At 42.6% G+C, this 8234-nt stretch overlaps 1 long non-coding RNA gene across 1 annotated transcript; it reads right to left on the bottom strand.

Moving 5' to 3' along the window:
- Positions 1-2381: 2381 nt before the first annotated feature.
- Positions 2382-7628, bottom strand: LOC102029092. Its single transcript, XR_261104.2, has 3 exons — positions 7388-7628; positions 5712-5861; positions 2382-4911 (listed from the first exon to the last, which is right to left on the bottom strand). It is a non-coding gene; the product is annotated as an uncharacterized LOC102029092 (long non-coding RNA).
- Between the last annotated feature and the right edge of the window lie 606 nt (positions 7629-8234).

Below are 8234 nucleotides of genomic sequence, written 5' to 3' on the forward strand. Positions count from 1 at the left end.
GTACCAGATACTATTATAAGCATTCATTTTCTCTTCATAATGACCCAATGCAGAAGGCACTATTATCCCCACTACACAGGTGAAAAGCTCAAACTTAGAAAGATGAAATAATTTGCTGCAGATTACAGGTAGCAAGTAGTTCAGTTGAGATAAGAATCTAGGTAGCTTAGCTTCAGTGTCTAGGGAGCAACTACTCTATGCTATTCAACCATAAAGTGCATGGGCATGTCTTGGGTCACTTATTGCCTTCCTTACAATTCCTTCTTTTCTTTAAAGGTCTCCCAATCTTAGATGGACAAAGGGTTTTCTAAAATCTGACAAGCCCAGGATTCACTGTTTCTTTGTTGAAGACAGAGTCTCACAACGTAGTCTGGGCTGGCTTGGAACTTGCAATCCTCTTGCCTCAGTCTCCTGAGCGCTGGGATTACAGGTGTGTGCTACCACACCTAGCTAGGACTAGTGATTTAAAAAGTCTATCATTTGTCTATTTTAAAGTTAGAACACTAACTGGAAAATGCTCTTCAAAATGAGAATGAAATGCAACACTGAAGTTCACCAGGAGAGAAATTCTGCTGAAAACATTGTCTCAATTCTCCAGTTGCTGCCAAGGACTTTTGTTGATTTCCTGCTCTGTGGAGATTTTTTATGGAGGTAAGAGGAAGGATATCAATGCTGAAGTCTCCCTGTGGCCCTGGGGTCTGCGTCAGTTGCATTTTCTTTCTTTGTGGACCTCAGAGGAGTGTTGGCAGAAATAGATCTGAGATCCAGTAGGTAAGGGTTTTTAAGCGACTGGATGAACCTGCTTTTCTGGTGAGCTCCCTTGTTCGTGAGATGTAGAAGTCACGCGAACCTCTTCAAACTCCAAGAAAGACAGTTTAAACCTTGACTTCCTATAACCAAGTCTCCAAAAGGCATTTTTGTTGTAGCTAACTTTGGTTCTGTGACCTACAGTCTTTTGTTGAGTAAAATAATTCAGTGTATAATGATTTAGAGAAAATGCCTTTTCCTCAACGGTGGAATTCCTCCCAGAGAAGAGACTACCTTCTGTTATGCAGGAGTAGGGTAGGGAAGTGACTAGGAATTTCCAAGGCTCCACCATGCCCAGTGGTGGGCTTCACCTGACTCACAAGCAGGCAGGATAATGAAGTCAGATAACTCTGTGGGGGGCCTCACTAGTGTTTCCTGTATGGTGTCTAATTTGCTTCCTGCCTGAGTTATTATGTAATCACATTATGTTGTCAAAGTTTGGACAGTGGGAAAGAATAAGGCAGTAGAGAGACCCAGATTCTCTGGGCATTTCTACCCATAACATGATTTTTATGACCTTTGGCACTAAGCATTAACCCAAGAATGCCAACTTGGTCATGACAACAAGCTTGTGTACATGGGTGGGCCGTGTAAGATGGAGTGACATTAGACATTGACTACAGTGTGCATGATGCCAAAGTAAACAACTGAATAATGAAGTGTTTGACAAACCAGTTTATTTCACATCTTTAGACAAATAAATTATGTTGCTGAAGAGAATTTTGCTTTTGAAAAATCAGAACTGATAATCATATGGATTTGGTAATAATTATTTTGTGTGTCTATAAATATAAGGAAATGATTTGTATTTATGTGTTGACACTATCTGTGGGTAATGACAGAGATCATTATATTTATTTAATTTTGTGTTGCTTTATAGTCATACAAATAAGATAGCATAACATTAATTAAATTTGGGAAAAAAAGAAATCCCTAGCAATCCCACTATTTTGATAGCATATATTTTTTTTTTCATGTCTGAGTTTTCCTTTTATGTCATTGGCTGACATATTTTTACTGGGTCAGAATCCTAGCTAAGTGAACTTTCAGTTTACCCCCTAACATTTACAGACTGGAAGCAGCTTCTAGAGTAGATCCCTGGATGGATGAGCAGGGAGAAACATTTGTGTCAATCTATCATAATCTTCTTGTTTTGCAAGTGAGATGACAGAAGGCCACAGAATGGAGCATTCATCTGGAGGACGGAGGTTAAGGTGGCTGAGCTGGAGCTTTTCCCATCTCAGTGCAGTTCTGGTCATTCCACGGTGTGTCTCAGACTCACCCTTGAAGTTGCCAGCAATACCACACACACTTCAGCTGGGCTTTTAATATGCAGGTATACAAAGGTATGTGTATGTGTGTGTGCGTGTGCACGTGTGCCTGTGCCTATACAAAAGTATATTTGTATTTATAGATGTGTATTTTTAAATGATATATGGAGAACCTGAATTGTGGCAAACTCCAATTTTATTTTATTATTATTATTTTTTTGGTTTTTCTCTGGTACCGGGAACCGAACTCACGACCTTGCACTTGCCAGGCAGGCGCTTTGCCATTGAGCTAAATCCCCAGCCCCAAACTCCAATTTTATAAACAATGATAAAAACTGAAAAAAAAATTGAAAAAGTAGCCATGGGATTATAGAGTGTGGCATCTTTCACACAATGTTTTTCTTTTCAAATCTCCTAAAAAAGGTTTTTCTAAGGCCTTATGCCTTATGCTGTTAAGTTGTTTGTGGTGGAAAATCACTACCCACAACAAGAGAACCTCAGGACAGCAAGAAGCGAAGGGCAGAGGAGGTGAGAAGGGAAATAAAGCCATGCCGAGGATGAGCCCGTTACAGTGGACAATTGTTTTGCCCATAAACAAATCCAAAGTTTATGCAAACTCTGTTAAAAGAGGAAATTACAAACTTGTTTATTTATTTGGCTCAGAGTGGCAATAAAGACTCATTCCTTGCAGGGAGGGCAATTTTTTTTTTTTTAAATCTTGTTCACATTAGCCTTTAGCAGAAGTCTATGAAAATTCTCATGACCTTGATATATTTTAATACTTCTAGATTAAAACCTTTTCTCTTCTAAGTGTAGCCACAGTTTTATAAATGAACAACTGTGGAAAACTAAAGAGAATGAAAACTTCTAAACAGATTTACTTGAGAAATAGATCTGTAGGCAATCTGGAGAGGGGAGTGTTTCTCCTAGACTATCAACAGATTTTGGTAGTGAAAAATATCTGTTAAAGGCAAATATTTTAATAATTTCAATCAACTCCTTGAAAGAGCAGCATTTATCATTATGATATAAAATAGCCCTTTTGGATTTCCCAGTTCAGGAAGAATAATGTGTCTAGCACACTTGCACACCTTATTGTAAAAGGAGATGCCTAATAAATATTTCTTCTCTCAGTAGATCTTCTTCATTTCATTTCTTTACATTCTGACCAGCTTTCCCTGGTTACTCCTCCCCAGAAACAGACTTTCTGTATGATTTGTATCCATCAGTGTTATGAGGTTATGTTGTTGTAACAAATGACACCAAACATCTCTGACTTCTTGTTCATGCTTCTTGTGGGCCAGGAGGGAGGCTCCACTCACCATGGTCACTGGAAGATTTAGCTGTTGGAGACTCAGTTGCAACCTGTCCTCTTGTACCTTTGGTATCAGGGTAAAGGATGTAACAAGTTGTGCTAGTTCTTAAATCTTTTACCTGGAAGATAGACTTATAGCTGAGTTCAGTCCTACCATGGTGTCTAGAAAAAGGAAAATCAGAATAAATGGCAACAGTCCTCATTACTATAATATGGTTTATGATAATAATGGTGTTTTGGTTAGATTTGTTTCTTGAAGACATTGAAGTGATATTAGTGCCTATAACGATGGTAAATTTAAGAGATATAGGTAGGTTGTTGGTTCTACCGTCCTTAGAGGAAATAAAAGGACACAGAATTAGTGAACTACTGGAAGTCATGGGATGTATTAGCAGCAATTTTGACACTCAGGTCCCCAGATTCTTGGTGTGCCACCTTCAGAGCTGCCTTTGAGGCTGTCCTTTGGTTTTTTACATATAACTCATTTCTTTAAACATCTTGAATCTAGGCCTCCATGGAATGATGGGTTGGAGTTGTAGTTTAAGTAGACTTTGGAATGGCCTTTTACAGAGTAACTCTGGGAGGCTGAACTGGGTAGAACAGATATAAGAAAATTTAAAAATGAATTGAAGTTAGGATGATCATTTTTGAATTCTTGTTTTGTCTATCCTCTCATATGACTTCTGGGAAGTTACTTAACTTTTTTGAGATTCTGTTGCTTCCTCTGAAAAATGAGGGTACTGTTTCTCGCCTGGCTGTGGTGTAGCTGTGGTGTAGCTGTAGGCTGCGGTGATGCACAAAAGAGGAAAGGTGGTGAAATGTTGCACAACCACAGGGACCCAGGAGCAGTTTTAAGCAGTATCACCCAATTTGTCAACCCCCTGAGCCCCACCCCACACACATTTTAAGCACTAGAACAGGAGAACTCTTACCCAGTGAACCTGATATTGTTCCAAAATAACATTTTTTTTTTTTGTTTGTGGCAATCTACTTGATTTATTTTGTTAAAAAATCCATAAGCTCCAACATGTTCTCTTAAATTCCACCATACGTTTCAGCCTCTCTGTCTCTGTCTTTCCTTTTCTCTTTCTCTCTGGTTCTCCCTTAGACTGAATTCAGATCAACCCACTGGTCATCACATGAGCAAGAAGGCTCCAAGAAATTACTCAGGTCAAACAGCAGCTTCCAGAAACAGGTTCTTCCTATTTTCAGAAGACCCTTGGATACTGCCCAGGGAGTGCATCTGTGTATTTAAGAAGTGGTACATTCCTGCCACTCGCTGGAGTCTTGGCCCTGAGCTAGCTGCCAGGTTCAAGAGCACATCTCTGTTCTAGGCAGCAGATGGTCTGGTCTGGCCTGGTCTTGTTACCAGGACCGTTTGCCCACTTTTTCTGTAGTGAGGTCCATGTTCCAAAGGTACTGTTGGCTGGTGGTAGGGCTGCCTTCGCTCTCTGTTCTCTTTGCTCCATTTTCAAGGTGAATTGCAAGTGGACGCGACTGGGACCTAAGTCAGGAGGGCTTGAGGGAAAGCAAGCAAAGTATCATTTTGATTCAACAGTTGCTTAGTAAGTAGCTACTGAGTAGGAAACCCCTTGTTTTCTATGGCCTTTTTTTTTTGGTACCAGGAATTGAACACGCAACCTCATGTTTGCTTGGCAGGTATTGTGCCGCTGAGCTATATCCCCTTGTTTTCATGAATGTAAACCAAACACAGAAAATAAAAACGGGTTTATGAGCATAGATGCCATCTCAGTTTTTTTAGGCCCACAAACAAAATCTGATCTTTAAGAAGATCAGAGCCTAGAACCAGGGATGTAGCTCAGCGGCACAGCCTCTGCTTGGCAAGCACAAGGTCCTGAGTTCGATTCCTGACACCAAAAAAAAAAGTGTTAACCTATTCGCAGAGACATAAATGATCTGTTAGGTCAAAATTTGAAATGTGCCTAATATTGCAGTTTAGCTCCAAACTAGTTAAAACACCTTTTCTTAGCATTCGTTTTAAATAAATGCTTCTCTTGCTGATGCTCTAATTGACCCTTCCCTTCCCTTCCCTTCCCTTCCCTTCCCTTCCCTTCGCTTCCTGCCCCTCCCCAACTCTCCCCTTTCTTTCCTCTTTCTACAATGCTGAAATGGGTTTATGTGTTAGCAAAGTCCCACCAAAATTGGGAAAGTCAAAGATGCTTTCTTTTAAGCAGCTTAAATATAAGATAACAAAATAGTAATCTCTGCTCAGTACCCCTTCCCTACCCCTTTACTCCACATTTAAAAAAAAAAATTTAGTAATATATAGGGGAGGAAAAAACTTTTCAAACACAGACCTTTATGGCTGGAGACAATCGGCTGCTGGAGTGGACCGTCTGCCCCTTGCTAACCATTCCATCACGTTCTCCAGGCCTGAGCAGCCCGTGGCCTGTAGTCGTTCTCGGCTGGCAGCGGGGAAGTCTGCCAACGTCCCATCAGGCTTGTTTCTTAAGCAAAGTTGTATAAGTTAACAGGTTTTATTGTTGGGGGTAATCTGGGGCCATTCTTCAGGAGGAAGGGACGAGGCCCCCAGAGTGTTTGCCAGCAACAGCCCTTGGCTTCACTCATTCCCTCTCCTCATTAATTTGTGTGAGCTCAGCTCAGATAACAAACGATGGGGCAGGGGGATCCTATTCAGCCAGGCCTGGCCCCCGTAAGGCCTGTGAGCTAATTGCTCTAATTGAGTGGGAGGGACTGCTTTCTTCTGGATTCCTGTCCTTTCCCGGGGCCTTGTTTGGAGAGGAATGAATGGAGGCCACTTCAGCTCCTGCTGGCAACCCAACCGGCCAGCCCAGCCCTGTGATCCACTGTGGGGATCCAGGTCTCCACAACTCCTTTAGCTGCTCCTCCGGTCCTTGGTCCTTCTTTGTGTGACCAGTGAGCGAGCCAGGTGTTCCAGCAGGGCCCGCTCAGGGCTTTGCTTACTTGCTTCCTCTTGCCTTTTGGGTTGAGAAATGCTCTGCTATAATTTATATCTGGGAGACGGCATTAGAAATGTGTTAGCGCGCTGCTCCAGATGGACAGATCATTTACAACTAGCACAATATATTATCAATGCACTGCTCTTTAGGACCTGCTATATAATAGACATGTAATGAAGCATATGAAACATGGGTTTCATTTCTGAGCCCGAACAGGAACGTGATTTCAGGGAAGAAAAGGCATCCTAGGTGGGGGTAAAGGGTGGGGGACTGGAGGGGCCAGGAGAAGGTCTGTCTCTTTAAGACTGACTGGGAAGAAAAGCAAAAGTCATCAACTCTGAAAGTAACAAATGAGAGCCCAGAGCTGTGGCACTAATGTGCAAACTTGTTTCTGTCCTCTATGGCGCCATCATTTATTCAGGAGGTAGAAGCAGAAGACGGGGACTTGCATTTGCTTGATACTCAATTATACATTAGTGTACATCACTTGGCAATCTGTTCATATCAATTTAATTGGATTTTAATATTGCCTCTGATCTTGTTGTCCAATTAACAGTACTGGCTGGCAATAAAGCAGAACCACACACTATGTAACACCTTTGATCCCTGCCATATGGAGCTCTTCCATTGATTACCACATTTTCAAAAAATTTCACTCTCTCAATATGGGCTGTGATAAATGGGAGAAAAAGCACATCCCTGATGTGATAAAAATTTCACTTCAACTCGCAACTTCATTTATTTTGTTGACATTCGGCTCTGATTAAGAACAATAAAAAAATCATGCCCTGAATATCATATGCAAATACAACCCTGGGCATGAATCTAATCATGCCATGGGAGCATTACCATGACTAGCCTGGCATCAGCTCAATTTTTTTTAAAGTGACAGCAGACACTTTTGGGCTGGCTGTTCGGAGTAGTTGCTACCGTTATGTCATTTAATAAACGTCTGATGTTTCCGTACCCACCAAGGCATGGAGAAAGCATTTGAATTTCTGCCTGTTATTTGGAGGCCCTAGTGTTCAGGTGCTGTCTGGGTTTGCACTTACCTTATCTGTCTCCGCTAACCTGTAGTCTGGGAGAGTCAGGCAGCTGGGAGCTGAGTCTGGGTGAGGCTCCGGTGTGAAGCTTGGGCTTGCTCTTCCTCTTGGGGCTGCCCTGCAGAATGGGTGTGGCGATGGGTTTGGGAAGGAGCTGGAAAGGCACAGAGGGACCTGCCCGCTCTAGAAAGCTTACGAATGTGTGCAAGCTCCAGCTTCCTGTTTGCCTCTTGGAGTTATGCAAGCAATTATGGCTTGATGCCCTGGAGACACTCCTGAATGACAGGATTAACCCCCAAGGGAAACAGGCTTCTGTTGTGAAGGATTACATCAGTGTTCTAAAAGGCCCTTCCACAACTCAGAAGAATCGCTGATCCTTTTCATGCCTGGACAAGGAGGTTGCTGGTGGCTAGAGCCGGGAAATGCCAGAGAGGCCCCTTTTGGGATCCCACAGGCTCTACTCTCACACCCTTTCCTGCGCCCTGGGACGGATTCCTCAGCCAGCTCTGTGGCTCTTCTGGGTTTTACCCAACTGAGGCTGGGAAGTTGGACTCTGAACTATAAAGCAGGGCCAGCTGCCCCATGCGGTGACCTGGCAGAGAGAGGGAGAGGTGGACCCGGTGGCCTTGCTCACTGGCAGATGGGTCCCCTGGGAAGCTGAGACTCACCTGGAATCCAGGCAACTTTGGAATGTGGGCGGAAGCTAAGGCTGTCAATTACACATGGCATAAATTATTTCTTGACCATTAGCAGTGTTTCTGCCTTCGAACTGTTCTTCAGGCATATTAAATCAGTGAGAAGGAAGAGCATGCTAGGACATCTGGGGCTGCCAGATAATTCCGTTAATTTCTATTCC

This window comes from Chinchilla lanigera, unplaced genomic scaffold, assembly GCF_000276665.1.
Source record: "Chinchilla lanigera isolate Chin_1 unplaced genomic scaffold, ChiLan1.0 scaffold00023, whole genome shotgun sequence".
NCBI lineage: Eukaryota > Metazoa > Chordata > Mammalia > Rodentia > Chinchillidae > Chinchilla > Chinchilla lanigera.